General features: G+C 44.8%; 1 long non-coding RNA gene across 1 annotated transcript; it reads right to left on the bottom strand.

The window, feature by feature from the left end:
* Positions 1-650: 650 nt before the first annotated feature.
* On the bottom strand, positions 651-15,496 carry LOC308664200. The gene is made up of 3 exons (XR_014025626.1): positions 15,388-15,496; positions 13,430-13,545; positions 651-782 (listed from the first exon to the last, which is right to left on the bottom strand). It is a non-coding gene; the product is annotated as an uncharacterized lncRNA (long non-coding RNA).
* Positions 15,497-16,066: the final 570 nt, after the last annotated feature.

Raw genomic sequence — 16,066 nt, 5'->3', positions numbered from 1 at the left:
CTGTCCGGCAGTGCTGCAGTCGTGCCGGGGATGGTTGCTGGTGATGCGAAGGCCGCATGGGGCCACCAGCTGATTGGCGACACTGGAGTCGGGCCAACAGGCCTCCCGGCTGTTCGGCGGTATTCCACTCTGTGCTGCTTTCGTTCCCCCCCCCCTTTCTTGAATGTCGAGCCCATGGGGATTGACAGGCAGCTTCCTCTACCAAGGCTCCACCTGGAAGGCAAGGAGAAACATGTAATCACTTACCTGCTATTGTGGACTGTTCTGCTGACCCCCCACCTGGCTTACTAGGGCACTATCGATGGAACCTCCATAACAATCGGGGGGCCTGGACGTCTGATTCCCCCACCCAGGATGCCTCCATAATAGGATACCCCGTCCACTGCACTAGGTACTGTAATTGTCCCCGTCGGATCCGAGAGTCCAGAATCTGCTGTGACCTCTTGGTCACAGCTTTCATCTGTTCTTTAAGCAAGGACTTTGAATGCAAGATCCCCCCCACCCGAAAATGAGCACCAGTATTGAATGGGGAAGTGCAACCCCATTCAAGACAGAAAATCCCCAGGTAAAGGGGCCCAAAATCCACAGCCACTCCATCTTGGCAGGACTGAGCTTGCATCTGCTCCTCCCCATCCAGACTCACCCAGACTCCGGACACTGAGATAAGACATTGATAGCATCACTACTTGGCGAGCTCAGATTCAAGATGTACAATGGGGCATCCTCCATTTATTGATGATACTAGACCCCAAACTGATGGGTGAGCTCATTCATGCGACGTACTGTAGATGATAAAAAGAAGGAAGCAACTATCAAGTTCTGAGACACTCTGCAAATGCCTCTGTAATCCAAGAAGCTAGATTCCAACCCCAACTTCTACTCAAACTTCAGCACATGATCTCATGTTCAGAAAGGACAGAAAAGGACTTGCGCATTCAGTTATATGTGCATAGTTTTCACTTTCAACCAAGCAGGGCCAGCAGATATGCAGAGATCATGAGCGTAGTCTTCTGTGTTTACCATCTACATGTAAATTAGAATCTATTTTCTGGCTTCTGGAAAGCCATTGAGCATAATGAGATACAGACACAGCTGTGATAATTTCCCCCAGCCACCCCATACCCCATCTTTTCCCTTTGCAGCTCATCACATTCAAACAGTGGTAGGGGTAAAGGCATACAAGGAAACTGAAACAACGTCTAGCCTCTTCCATTTATAGAATAGAATAGAATAGAATAGAATAGAATAGAATAGAATAGAATAGAATAGAATAGAATAGAATAGAATAGAATAGAATAGAATAGAATAGAATAGAATAGAATAGAATAGAATAGAATAGAATAGAATAGAATAGAATTCTCTATTGGCCGAATGTGGTTGGACACACAAGGAATTTGTTTCCGGTGCATAAGCTCGCAGTGTACATACAAGTAATAATCATGATCATATACAACATGAAAATACACTCATCATAAATTGTGAAATACAACACTTCATCATAAATTATGCTGACCCTTTGAATGAAATCTTCCCTTTTTGAAGAACTGGGAGCTCTTTCACACTCTTGTCCTATATTACCGGAATATCCTGGGCAGCCAAGGCAAGGAACAGGCATAAGCAAAACCAATTTGGCTGAGTAGGTCATAAAAACCATTGTTGGAACTCATTCCATAGCCAGAAAGCGCTGCCCACAAATCTGGACTAATTGAGAATGCCACACTCGCACATCTATACCTCTACCCTCCACATTCACACAGCTGCTAGACCTGTTTGCTTCCATCTTGCCCTTTTGTGCCTGGATTTGTTCTTAAGCTGCACTATTAATATTAAAGCCCTGCAGAATGACAAGGGCTGGACTGCTGGGACATACCGCCTCTAGGTGGGATAGCCAGAATCGGAATGTGGTGAGGCTATTGAGGCTATGAATTAAACTCAAAGGGCAGAGGTAGGAGTTGGTGATGTAGGCAGTGTCTTCTTTTGAGGCTGAGTAGTTCTGCTATTTCAAGGGATTTGCCCTGACAATAGACAGCCATGATTGCTGGAACCTTATCTCGGTCCTGGGCTGCCACCCACAGAGGGCCTCCAATGCACTTAGGCAGGGAAACCGCTCAACCTGTTCCCGTGGCAATTGGCATGCCTCAGTGCTCTCAGATCAGAGAGAATGTTGTAAAAATGGTAAGACTCACACCAGCCTATCCTCAACAGAGAATTGCAATACACTTTTAATAAAGACTGTGGCTTCCAGACTAAATTAATGGAAATTTTAGCTGAGCAAGACTCATCTAAAGCACCTGTGCACATCTGTTGTCTGTGTAAAGGACAGCTATGTGTGGATGCTTTTTATAGGTACACAAGCCGACCTGCCAAGCTGCAGCCATATCCAGATTTCAAATACTCCATGCTCCTTAGTGTTGCTTTATCCCTTCCCTTTGTTGATCATCTCCACCACTGAATGGGGCTCTCCAGGCCAAGAGATAGGAGGCATCTAGTAAAGCTGCAAGATGCCCTGACACACCCACACACAGTCAGATGAAAAAAGTGACGTCAGCCTTCACTTATAAGTTTAGGAGTGGGGAGCACTGAAGATCTTAAAGGAGATGGAGAGTGGACAAGCAGGCAAGAGGAAGAGTGTGGGGTTCACTGAAGCATATCCTGAGAGAGCTGGTGAGTTGAAGAACCTTGGTCCACAGGCAACAGGGAACCTTGATGCAAAGCAGATTGAATAGAAGAGAGTTGGTTGAAGAACAGGTCATCCAACAACTTAGAGAAAGGTTGCTGGGTGAAGAGGATTTCAGGGTTATAGTTATTGGGAGCCAGCACATTGCTTATCCATTCCCAAATGAGAGATCATGGAAGCCAGTAGTTAGGAGCCCATGAACATGCTCAGGATAAATTGAGGAATGATTTTTTTCTAAACCACTGGGGTTAAAATAGTTTTCATCTCTGTGCTTTGGTTCTCTATTAAATTAGCCATGCTTGCTGTGGGGGTTTCCTTCCTTCCTTCCTTCCTTCCTTCCTTCCTTCCTTCCTTCCTTCCTTCCTTCCTTCCTTCCTTCCTTCCTTCCTTCCTTCCTTCCCATTTAATCTCCACAAAGTATGGCACAGCAAAAATATGCCAGGAAATTACATTACATAAATTTGAAGCAGGCCATTTCGGCTATCTGCTCCACTCTTTCCTCAGGGCAGAACTCCAAATTAAACCATCCCTGACTAATATATTTCTTCTGAGCTTGGGACAGAATAACACAATAAAAAGACATATCCAGGCACCACATGCCGTTTTGATCGATTCTGCCCTCTGAGTCCAACGCTGCAAACTTTGCAGTCTTGATTCACTGCATAAAATCCCCAGAGAAAGTGTCTCTTGTATTTGCCTCCAGTCTTTCCCTTTGCACTGCAATGGTGGGGGCAGGAGGGAGAGGGGGACCCACACTCTACAGGGCTGGTTCCTGCTGTGTGACTTCCTAGTTCCTGGAAAGGGGCTTTCTCAGACTTTTGGAGGAGCCAGGTTGGCTAATCCAGGATTCCTGTGTTCAGGACAGAACTGTGGCCCCTGCCCGGTGTGGTTTGGCTGGCAGCTCTGTTAAGCAGGGCAACTTTCTTACATCCTCAACAGAAATACAGCACTGGGTGGAGGGAAGGGGGATATTTTTTCCCCCATCCCTCAACCAGAGCTAGTAGATAGTACGGGGGAGATTGAAAATGCTTCGTGGATTTATAATTCTCAGCGCAGATCCTCCCCAAACTGAGGGATGCACACTTCTTAATGAGAAAAATCTTTGGCTCCAAACCTGGGTGCTCAAATTCCTCAACACTGGGGACCCAAATTAATTAGTTTCTCAGGCAAGGCCATTGTGTTGCCTTGGCTCTCACGATCTCAGGTTCCCCCAGAGACTGGGGGCTGAAGCATCATATTTCCCAAGCTTAATCTTAGCTACTTTGGTGAGATGGAACTGCAAGAGAAGAATACTGTTCTATCACAGGATTTGATTATCAATATATCACAGTATCGGATGCTGCCAGCTGCCAGCATTAAAAAACATCAAAATATAAATGCTCAGCCAAAGACACACAACATGTTGGCTTTTGCTTTTCTTAAAGGGGTATTTTGCTGTACCAAACAGTGCTAGTGAAAGTACGGTATCCCTTCAAAGACAATCTTAGGAGCTTAATACCACAGGTGATTCACTCAATACTGTTTCTTTAAACCAAAGGTCTTCAAAAAGGGACACACTAGCACCTGGGGAGTCTGCAAGCCATTGTGTTAAGAGTGCAGAAAGAAAACATTAATTTATCCAAAAAATAAAAGATATTAAGGTATACCAATATAAAGAATATTTGAAATGTAGCATTTGTATCTTGAGGACATATTCTATGATGTACATATTAGTACAGTGTATTTATATACTTTACACATGCATATGTAGTACATATATAGGATACATAGGATTTGGTTAATGATGCGTGTGTGGCTTAGACTGAGAGACAAATCCAGCCCTCTGGCATGGTTTATGAGTCAAATTATCTGGCATAATAAAAAAAATGGATTAATGTATGTGTGGCAGGGAATGGCACTGGAAGAATCTTAAGCAAAACAAGATAAGGTGGGATGGGACGGACAGGATGAGGAAATAAGTATTTTATTTCCTGCTGTCGCCACTGTGTTCCTAATTGTCTTCTCATACCTTTGCTTTTTTATTACTGTAAAAAGCAGCCATTCAGATAGTTATGTGTGTCTATATAGATCATGGGAATATGGGGTTCAGCTGCCCCCTGCATAAAGTACCTTTTCCTAAGTGCTGCCATACAGTTAGGCTTCCCTAAATGTGTCATCATCATCACAACACTTCAATCAATCCCCTTTGCTACCTTTCAGATCCTGCACAATGTAGGAACTTTTTAAAATGAGGTAGGTTTGCCCACAAATTAATGATAGCATCGTATCAATATACAATATACAAAATGATTTGATAGGCATAATAATAATAATAATAATAATAATAATAATAATAATAATAATAATAATAATAATAATAACAACAACAACAACAACAACAATAATAATAATAATAATAATAAATTAAAAAAAACTTTGTCACTTTGAATGTACACCAATCAGCATACATCAAAATGAAATTTCGTTGCATACAGCTCTCATATAGTGTTTTATGGGCTGGTTTTATGTTTTTGTACACCACACGGAATCTGATGGACTGCAAAGTCTATAAATATGTTAAATAAATAAAGAAGTAGGGGAATATTCTGAATGGTATAACTAGCCGATATAACTAGCTTCTGGTTTGAGGGGGCCTGGGAAGATCTTGTCATGTTGATCCCCTGCTTCAGGTCTTCCTGATGACAGCAGCTTTCCAAGTAGTCTGAGGATTGCTATGCCAATTTCCTACAATCCCTGCTACCCTTTCTAGTACTGTACTACAACAACAACAACAACTTTATTGATTAGCCCTTGGGCCATATCAAAGTACAAAGTTCCAGCAACAAACCGTCACCAAAACTTGATAAAAACAATCCAAAATGGAATTTGATAAAATACAATTTAAAATGGAATTAAAATACAGTTTAAGTTGAAATAGTAATAAAATACAAATTTAAGATATAGATAAAATATGATAACATTATATTTTGGAGTCGCCCTTACAATCTACCCCAATCAGTCCCACATATGCAGATCTTAACTGGATCATTTTGTTCAAATACTGTGCTACGTTGAATGTTATTTTCAAGTTCTGGCCGGACATAAGGTAAGTTATTTTGATATGGGGATCCCAATGGGTCATTCGTTTGGTATATAGACCAAGATACCTGTCTCTCAACCCTCTTATACAGACAACAGTCAAATAGGATGTGAGCCAGGTCCTCTACCTCTGCCGCTCCGCAAATGCAGAGACGCTCATTGTACGGTATAGCATGAAATCTCCCATATCTGACCATTGTGTCAAGCTGTTCGAATCTCGCTCTCGTAAATATCTCCCTAAGATGTTTTGGGAGTTGTAACTTCAAATAACTGTCCACTTGAAAAGTACATTTGTATTTACTCAGCCATTTCAAGTTACCCACCTTACTAAGGATAGCTATATCAGTTTGTGCTTCTATATCCTTAATTCTTTGGGCAACTCTTTTTTTAGATTGTTCTCCTGTTACGCAAGAAACAGGAAGGCCACAGCTTCTTACAAAATTTGTTAGTTTGGTGATCCAGGAGATTTGTGATTGCAGTTTTATTTGCTCTAGTAGGCATAATTTGGGGAGTCTATCAGTCTCCATTTCATTAACTTTGCACCAGTAGTTATAAGCTCTAATTTTAGATAATGCCTGAATTGTATGAATTCCCAATTCAGCTCTAACTGCTGCAGCAGATGTTCTTGGATCTACACCCAAAATACATCTCAGATGCTGGGACTGTGTTCTAAAGCTGTGGTTGAATAAAGACCCCAAATTTCTGCTCCATACAAGAGCATTGTCGTAACCTTAGCCTTATAAACTTTGAGTAGTGGAGCTAGGGACCCTGGGTAACTATGGTTCTTTAGTTTGAGCAATAAATTCAAACGGGCTTTTGCTCTAAATGTACTTCGTTGATGATGGCAGGCCCAAGATCCAGTCTTGGAAAAAGTTACTCCCAAATATACAAAGGTATTAACCTGCTCAATTGGTTCACCATCTAATTGCCACTTATGTCTCTGATGGTTTCTTCCAAACACCATTATTTTCGATTTGTATTTGCTAATAATTAGGGAGTTATCCTAGCAATAAGAACTGAATCTTCTTAATAGCCTACGTAATCCTACTTGTGAGTATGATAATAAAATCATATCATCAGCATAAAGCAAGCTGTTACAGTAAGTTTTTAGGATCATCGGCATGTGTACCATGGTATCCTTCATTAACCCTGGCAAGTCATTGATGTATAAATTAAATAATAATGGGGCCAGGATACACCCTTGCCTTATCCCTTTATTTGTGTGAATCCTGTTAGTCAGGGCCCCATTAACCCCATACCGCACCCTCAAACAGGTACTTGTGTAAAGGGCTTTAATCAAAGCCAGGAGTCTGGGTTCTATTTTAAGAGATGTCAATTTACTCCATAGTACGTCTCTATTTACCATATCAAATGCTGCTATAAGGTCTATAAAAGCAGCAAACAGGGGTCTTGGTGGAGCAGTGGGCTAATGCCTCCTTAAGTAACACCAGCTGCCTGCAATTAGTGCAGGTTCGCATCCCACCAGGCTCAAGGTTGACTCAGCCTTCCATCCTTCCGAGGTAGGTAAAATGAGGACCCAGATTGTTGGGGGCAATTAAGCTGACTTTGTAATAATGCCGCTTGGGGGTGTGTGAAAGCCCTAACAAGCAGGCATATACATAGAATGAAGGCTACTGCTAAGCTTGTAAGCCGCCCTGAGTCTTCGGAGAAGGGCGGGATATAAATGTAATAAAAATAAAATAAAAAATAAATATTTGGCAATTAGATGGTTCAAAATAAAGCAGTTATCAATAGTAGATCTGGTTTGTCTAAAACCTGCTTGTTCTTCTGTGAGGATGTTGTTTTCCTCTACCCAGATTTCAATTCTGTTCAAAAGGTACCTAGCATATATTTTTGCTACAATGTCAATCAGGCTGATGGGCCTATAATTACTAGGATCCTTTTTATTCCCTTTTTTATATATGGGGACAACTATTGCCATCTTCCACCCATCTGGTACATGGCAGGTGTTATTTATGTGTGTAAAAAGACCTGCTAATACAGGGCCCCACCAGTTGGGAAATTTCTTAAATAATTCTGCTGGTAAAAAATCCTCGCCTGGGGCTTTATTGCTCTTTAAGCTTTTAATGATGGACTGTATCTCCTTTTTTGAGACTGGTGGCCAAGGGGGGATAGTACTGTACTGAAAATGGAAGTTCACAGACCCAGATGCTAATGGAGAAACTTCATTTCTTCAGTGCCCAGTGGGAGGTTTCCTCACTTGCATCTAATCAGAAGACAAAACATGCCTATAACATGTTGTTTGGGCTATGTGCCCATGATGTTGCTTTCCTTTCTTCTCCAGCCTGAGTGAGCAGACTTGAATCACCTTTCATTGTACCTGTAAAAGACATTTCCATATCTTGAGGATGTTCTTATTCTGACACCACAAAAAGCTAGCCTCAAGATATGTAAAATCTAGGACCTTTGACGGAAGTCAGGAGACTGCCGGGACTGAGAATAAATATGATAGGATCCAGCATTTGTGGAATTAGTAGTTTTCATTATAGAAAAGCCTTTCTAAATATTAAGCTCTCTTTTTTGTTGTTGCACTTTTGGCCCAGGATTTTTTGGAAACTAAACAATCTATTACCATTACCATAACTGTAATGTATGGGGCTGACTACAGTTACAAGAACTCCAGGAGGCGCTGTTGCTGGACAGCTCCGGTAAGGAGCAGCGTTGGCGGGAAAACCAAGTAAACCTATTGACTGCCAGCCAGCCAGGAAACCAAGGTTTGAATCTATTGGTTAGCACCCACCTGGACAGGTATAAGAGGACCCAGGTAACCCCATTCCCCCAGTTGTTGTTGTTGTTCCAGCCTGCCATCCAATAAAGATTCCATTGCAGCCATCGCCTACGCGTCTCATTGCTCCGCGACTTAACAATGGCGACGAGGATGGGATTCTGCTTCAATCGACACTGAGACAGCCGCAGCGGCAGCCGCGCTCACCGGTCACCACAGCGAATGCTAGAAGCAGGATCGGAACCCAGGAGCAGGATCGCGGACGGACCAGACGCCATGGCACAAATCGGGCAGATATCGGCGTTCGATATCACACACCCAGAGCGATGGGAGTCACACGTGGGTCAAGTCGAATTATTCATGAAGATCAATCGCATCAAGGACGATGACTTAAAGGTGGCAGCCCTACTCTGCACTAGCGGTTTGGCTGCTTACGACGTAGCAGTAGGGTTGTGTGCACCGACAGCTCTCGACGAAGTCGCCTACAGCGATCTCCTAGTGAAATTGGACCAGCATTTCAGCCCGCGCATGTCAGAACTGGCATGGAGGTTCCAGTTCGAGAAGCGAGACCAGCGGCCAGGCGAATCGGCCGCTAACTTCATCACAGGGGTCCGGCAAGCAGCCCGCTTGTGCAAATTCAAGAACCTGGATGAAAGGTTACGGGACAGGATCATCTTCGGTCTCTGGAACCGAAAACTGCGGCAGAAACTCTTCGCACAACCTAAGCTGATGCTACAGGAGGTCCAAGATGAGATTCTGGCCCGCGACATGGCTGAAGGGCCACAACAGACCGGATCCCACACCAGCAGCCCCGGTGGAGCCGTTCACCAGGCGAATGTGTTCGGGGGAAGCAGCAACACCAATGACCAGGCTGAAGTGGATGCGATTCAGCCGAAGCAGGGCCATCCACCGGCGCAGCGCAACAACCAGAGGGGCCAACGGATGACAGTGGCCAACCAGGAGCGGAAGTGCTCCGGATGCAGCTGCTGCATCTCCAAGCAGAAATGCGCTGGGTGTGGGGGCAACCACCCCCGGGCCACCTGCAAGTTCCAGACGGCCAAGTGCAGGGCTTGTGGCAAGACCGGCCACATTGCGGCCGTCTGCCAGAACCGGAACCGTGACAGCCTGCACGATGTGGACGCGGAAGACCATCGACAGGTACCGCGGCCCGACAACAAATCACGTCAATTAACTGCTCCGAAGGCCAGCGGGCTGTCTGTAACACGGGGACCCGCCGACCGTTAACCCCAAAAATCACGCTGGACATATGGATACAAGGCGTCCCCTGTAAAATGGAACTTGACTCCGGCTCAGCGGTCTCGGTGATCTCACACGAGACTTTTACTCAAATATGCAGCCGGAGTAAGCAAAGGGCCACCTTGAGGCCATCCAGTCTCACACTAACCGACTTCCAACAAACACCAATCAAAATTAGGGGGGAGGCTACTCTTACAGTGCGGTACAGAGTTCCAGGGGCTTAGGCCCAGAATATTTACAGGACCATCTGCTGCCCACAAGGGTTGTTTGTTGTGGGGGTGCCGGGTCATCATACCAGAGAAGATGAGGAACAGGGTCATACAATCACTCCACGAAGGGCACCCCGGAATTGTGAGAATGAAGGCCTTAGCCAGAAGCTACCTGTGGTGGCCAGGGTTAGACAAGGCTATAGAGGAACAGGTAGCTGGCTGTTACACCTGTCAGCGGTCCCGGCTGGAACAGCCCCATGCACCAGTCCACAAGTGGGAGGCCACACACACTCCCTGGTCCCGAGTCCATATTGACTATGCGGGACCATTTCAGGAACATACATTCTTAGTGGTAGTGGACAGCCACTCTAAGTGGTTGGAGGTGGTGCCAGTAAGTAGCATGACCACGGGGAGGACGATCCAAGTGCTCAGGGAACTCTTTGCCACACATGGCCTCCCTGACGTGTTAGTCTCTGATAACGGTCCACAATTTACTTCCACGGAATTCCAGGTGTTTACAAAGACCAACGGAATTAGACAGGTCACAGCCGCCCCATTCCACCCGTCGTCTAACGGGATGGCAGAGCGCATGGTGCACACAACCAAAGACGCTCTGAAACGCATCATCCAAGGGGACTGGAAGCAAAGGTTAGCACAATTCTTACTCTATCAACACACCACACCCTGTACATCCACAGGAAAGAGCCCAGTGAAACTGCGTTGGGGCAGAAGACTCATAAAAGCTAGACAGACTCCACCCTGACAGAGTGGCAGCTGACACAGATCAACCCAAACCCCCTAGAGAACTCAACAACGGAGAACTGGTCTGGACAAGGAACTACGGGCATGGACATGCATGGGTGCCGGGGGAGGTGGTTGAAAGAACGGGGCCATTGTCATTCATTGTAAGGGTGGAGGGGGGCCGTCAGTGGAGAAGACATGTAGACCAGGTCAGGAGGAGAGCTCCTGAGAATGTACCAGGCAGCACACATCAGGTGGGCCCAGCGACGCACTCCAACCACCCTGACCAACCCGACACAGAAGAGGCCAGCGGGGACACTGACCTGTGGACAATAAGACCTACACAGACATCGCAACAACAGGGCCAAGGGGATCGGGCACCAGAAACAACCGTTGTCCCGGGGCTTCCCCAGGCTCCTGGACAAACCAGCAATGCGGACAACACCACACAGGACGCGGGGGGAACACTGAGGCGTTCAGGCCAGGAGCACAGGCCCCCGACCTACCTCACGGACTATGTGCGGACGTGAGGGAAGCAAGGGGTCAACAAACAAGGTGTACATAGTTATGTTGGGGGGGAAAGGTTCAAGTGGATTGGCAATGTCTGTTCTTATGGGGGAAGGGGTGTAATGTATGGGGCTGACTACAGTTACAAGAACTCCAGGAGGCGCTGTTGCTGGACAGCTCCGGTAAGGAGCAGCGTTGGCGGGAAAACCAAGTAAACCTATTGGCTGCCAGCCAGGCAGGAAACCAAGGTTTGAATCTATTGGTTAGCGCCCACCTGGACAGGTATAAGAGGACCCAGGTAACCCCATTCCCCCAGTTGTTGTTGTTGTTGTTGTTGTTGTTCCAGCCTGCCATCCAATAAAGATTCCATTGCAGCCATCGCCTACGCGTCTCATTGCTCCGCAACTTAATAACTATGTAAATAGTAAATAACTATGTAAATTGGGGTTCCCGGTGTTTATTTTTGGAAAACTAGTCATCTAGGCATAAGACCTAAGATGATGGGGCAAATGAGGGTCTGGACAAGGGCCTACTTTTATTATAAATCCACCTCCAAAAGCGTTTTGCTCCTATTCCACTTGTAATGAACGATATTCCTGGATATGGTACTAGATACTAGTTACCACGCCAAAGTACTGGCTGCCACATTCACAAGGATGGGAATTATTCAGGCAATTGCAGCAGGCCATATTCAGAATATTTGAATCGTCTGAATATTGGAATATTTAAAGAGAAGTTCCTTTCAGATTAGAAGAACAAGACATCAGGGAATTTTCTTATTTCCTTCCAGATGTTGATGCTTCCCTCTATAAGAAATTCCCTGGCCTGGCTGGAGGGCCCCTGCTTTCTCCAGCAGTCCCTGACTCCCTGAATACCACTGCCATTCCTACCCGCCGTCGACACCGCACAACCTTCAGCCAAGACCAGCTAGACCATCTGGAGACAGCTTTTACAAAAAATCATTACCCTGATATTTATTGCCGAGAAGAACTGGCCAGGGCTACCAAACTCAATGAAGCTCGCATCCAGGTACCTGATCTACAGAGCCAGAAAACGTCTGATTAGTGGGCTACTAGACATATTAAAATAGCCCCAAAAGGCTTTTTAGAAATTGGGTAAATAAAGCAGTCATGGGTTGTCCCTTGCTTTATACCAAAGAATCTGTTTTCCATCAAGAGTGCTAATGGAAATTCACCCTGGATACAATTCACAGAACATGGACAGAACCATCTATTTCCCTTCGAAACGTTTTCTGGCAGCCCTTCCTTTTCCTCCTTAAATGGCTGCCAGGCACGCAAAATATCGTGCTTGCTAGAGATGTGAGTTCATTGCTAACATGAAGCTGCTAGGCCGAGGGCCCCAAGAAATTGAGCTCCATTAATCATGGGCCCACCCACTCCCTGCCCATCCCTGCTACATACCACTACAGGTTAAAGGATGTTTGATTTTTAACTATTGAAAGCCGCATGCTTTCCTTTTATATTTTGAATTCCAAGTGAATTTATTCCCCAATAATATTTGAGTATTTTCTCAATCCCATCAGTGGGTTCATCAGTTTGAAATTTGGCATCCATTTAACTTTTAAGTATTCAGTGTCATGTCTAAATTTGAGGCATTCACAATCTATTGATGTAGTAGCAGCTAGATCACTTAAATCTGTTAAGAAGGATTTCAGCTGAGAGTAGAAAAGCCGGGTAGTTGCTAAGAACCTCTCTTGGCCCTCTAGACAAACATGGCTGTTATGCAATTTTGCCCTTACCGTATTATTCATAATCTGCTTTTGCTCTGTCCTTGTCAGGTATGGTTCCAGAACCGGCGGGCAAAGCAGCGAAAGCAAGAACGGGTCCTACCAAAGCCAACCACGCCTGCTGTTCTCTCCATCTGCCCCATTCCTGTGCCTCCTCCTCGACAATACCAATATTCCCCCACAGTTGGACCACATCCTCATTTACCCCACTTCCCTTCCACCTACGCTCTACCACCCCCCTCTCCTACTTCTGCCCCCTTCCCTTGTTCTGTCCCCCATCATCCTCAAAGCCCTCGTAGTCATGAGGACTGGTATAATTCATTGCGCGCTGTGGGCTCTACAGCTACCCCATCCACTTCTGTGTTTTCTCTTAATCTTGATCCCGGTATCCACTGGGACTAGGAGCTCTTTGCTTGCAGGGACTGAGGAGAAGTACAGGCAAAGGAAGGAGATCATGATAAAAATACCTAAAGGTGTCTTGTTCATTTTTTCTGGCACGTAGAATGTTTTCAGTCTGAAAGGGCTTGTGCTTCAAACTTCCTTATTCCAACTTGACACAGAATAGAAACCAAAATCAGCTGGGCTGCAGATGACAAAGCATAAAACTATGAGGACCAACTGGATTAGAAATACACCTAATTTTAACAAATGAATAATGAAACAAATGTGACTTGTATCTCTGAATAAAATAATATACAGGTAGTCCTCTACTTACAACCATTTGTTTAGTGACTGCTTAAAATTATAATGGCACTGAAAAAAGTGACATGATCTTTTTTCTCCCCCTCCCTTATGACCATTCCAGCATCCCCATGGTCACATGATGAAAATTTGGATCCTTCTCAACTGGCACGTATTTATGACAGTTGCAGTGTCTTGGAGTCATGCAACCCACCTTTTCTGTCCTTCTGAGAAGGAAAGTCAATGGGGAAGCGAGATTCACTTAACATCCTTGTCACAACTTTAACAACTGCAGTGATTCACTTAATAACTATGGCAAGAAAGGGCATAAAGTGGGGCAAAACTCACAACTTCTGTCTTGCTTAGTAACTCTCGGGCTCAATTGTGGTCATAACTTGAGCACAACCTGTACAAACTTTAATCTAAACAAATGACAGTACAAAACAATCTACAATCTGTTAGAACTTTGGAATAGAACCTGAGAACCAAATGCTTCAGGCAGATAGGCGTGACACAAAATCTTTCCCAAACACTTTATGGATTTTTCTGTTTTGAAGTGATGACAGTCAATTTTTTTTCCAAGAAAATCCTGTGGTTATGTCCATGTAGCCACCAAGAGCTAAGTTCAATCTGAGGGTTTTACTATGTTTTTCCTTCAGGGGAACATGCATACCATTCCTCTTCCACTATCTTCCCACAACAGTCCAGTTCAGCCCAATAACAACATGTTTCTGTATGCACACTGAATTGAAATTTAACTTCCATTACTGGGATGGAGTGTAGTAAGCAAAGATTCCCAAGAGGGACCGGGTGCATTCCAGAGGAGTAAAAGTCAATTCAGTCCAGATACTGTGTGTGAGAGAAAGAGGGTGAAGACAGCCCCTCCTAATAGTTCACAGAATATATTGTAGATGCAGATAGTAGAGTGCTCAGTCTGGCAAGGTTTTGTCTATAGGTGTGGAACAATAAAGTCCTCAATTTGGAAGAATCATGTGTCATTCTTGGTTTTCAGCCTGACAATTACCCTCACACAGCACAATGCTCATTACATCAGGGAGTGACCAATGTCTTAGTCCAGCAACTGGAATGTACAAGCCTGCAGAGAGAGAGATGATAACATTTCTTGGGCTCCATGGATAACAACATTCTGTAGTCCTGCACATCTGCCTTTTTTCTCAGGTACTGTCATGCCTGACTTTAAAACCAGGTAAAAGAGATATAAAACCCTAACCCTGACTTTAAATCCAGGTAAAAGAGATATAAAAATAGAATCAAGATTCAATCCCTTCCTAGCCTACCGTTTCTGCTGTACCTACAAAGCAAGAGTTATGTTCCATTTCAACTCCCAAGAATATTTTCTGAATATTTTTCACACACTTGATGCTGGTCATTCAATGACAGCTTTGCCTTTCAAAATAATTGTTTCATGCTAGTTCTCAGCTTCTGACACTCTCCTGTTTCACTTTGCAAACTACAATAAAAATGTATGAACGACTGTATAGCATCGGGTCTGGATATCTGAGGGACCACTTAGCTCCAATCATTTCTGCCCGCTCAGTAAATTCCAGCAGAGTGGGTATGCTGCAGATCTCTTTTATGCCATTGTTCTAATTCAAACAAAAGTGCCAAGATACCTATTATCCTTATTTTCTGCAGGAGGGTTGTATATGCTGCTTTGAACCCTATACAGCAGTATGCATGTCTTGGTTATAATAGCCCCCCAAAAAACAACTCCTTTACACACCTATCACCTGCAAATCCAGTAACAGCAGAGGATCAAGGAATATTTCCAGACTGCAGATATGTCCTTTCCAAATGAACAACAGAGTTGGAAGGGACCTTGGAGATCTTCTAGCCCAACCACCTGCTCAAGCAGGAGACTTTATACCAGGGGTCTTCAAACTTGGCCCTTTTATGACTTGTGGACTTCAACTCCCAGAATTCCTCAGCCAGGCATGCTGGCTGAGGAATTCTGGGAGTTGAAGTCCACAAGTCATAAAAGGGCCAAGTTTGAAGACCCCTGCTTTATACCATTCCACACAAGTGGCTGTCCAATCTCTTCTTAAAAGTCTCCAGTGTTGGAGCACCCATAACTTCTGAAGGCAAGATGTTCCACTGGTTAACTGTTCTCACTGTTAGGACATTTCTCCTCAGTTCTAGGTTGCTTCTCTCCTTGATTAGTTTCCATTGTTTCTTGCATTGCCTTCTGATGCTTTGGAAAATAGCATGGGTCCGGGTTATTTACGGGAGCACCTTTTGCCGGCGTTAACTTCCCATCGCCCTGTGCGCTCCCACAGAGAGGGCCTCCTCAGGGTGCCATCAGTCAGGGAATGTCGACTGGCGGCCCCCAGGGGGAGAGCATTCTCTGCGGGCGCGCCTGCCCTCTGGAACCAGCTTCCGGTTGAGCTCCGGATGGCTCCCGA

This window comes from Vipera berus, assembly GCF_964194415.1.
Source record: "Vipera berus genome assembly, chromosome: 2".
NCBI lineage: Eukaryota > Metazoa > Chordata > Lepidosauria > Squamata > Viperidae > Vipera > Vipera berus.
The sequence above is the reverse complement of the archived record's forward strand: the minus strand, read 5'-3'. Positions and strand labels throughout refer to the sequence as shown.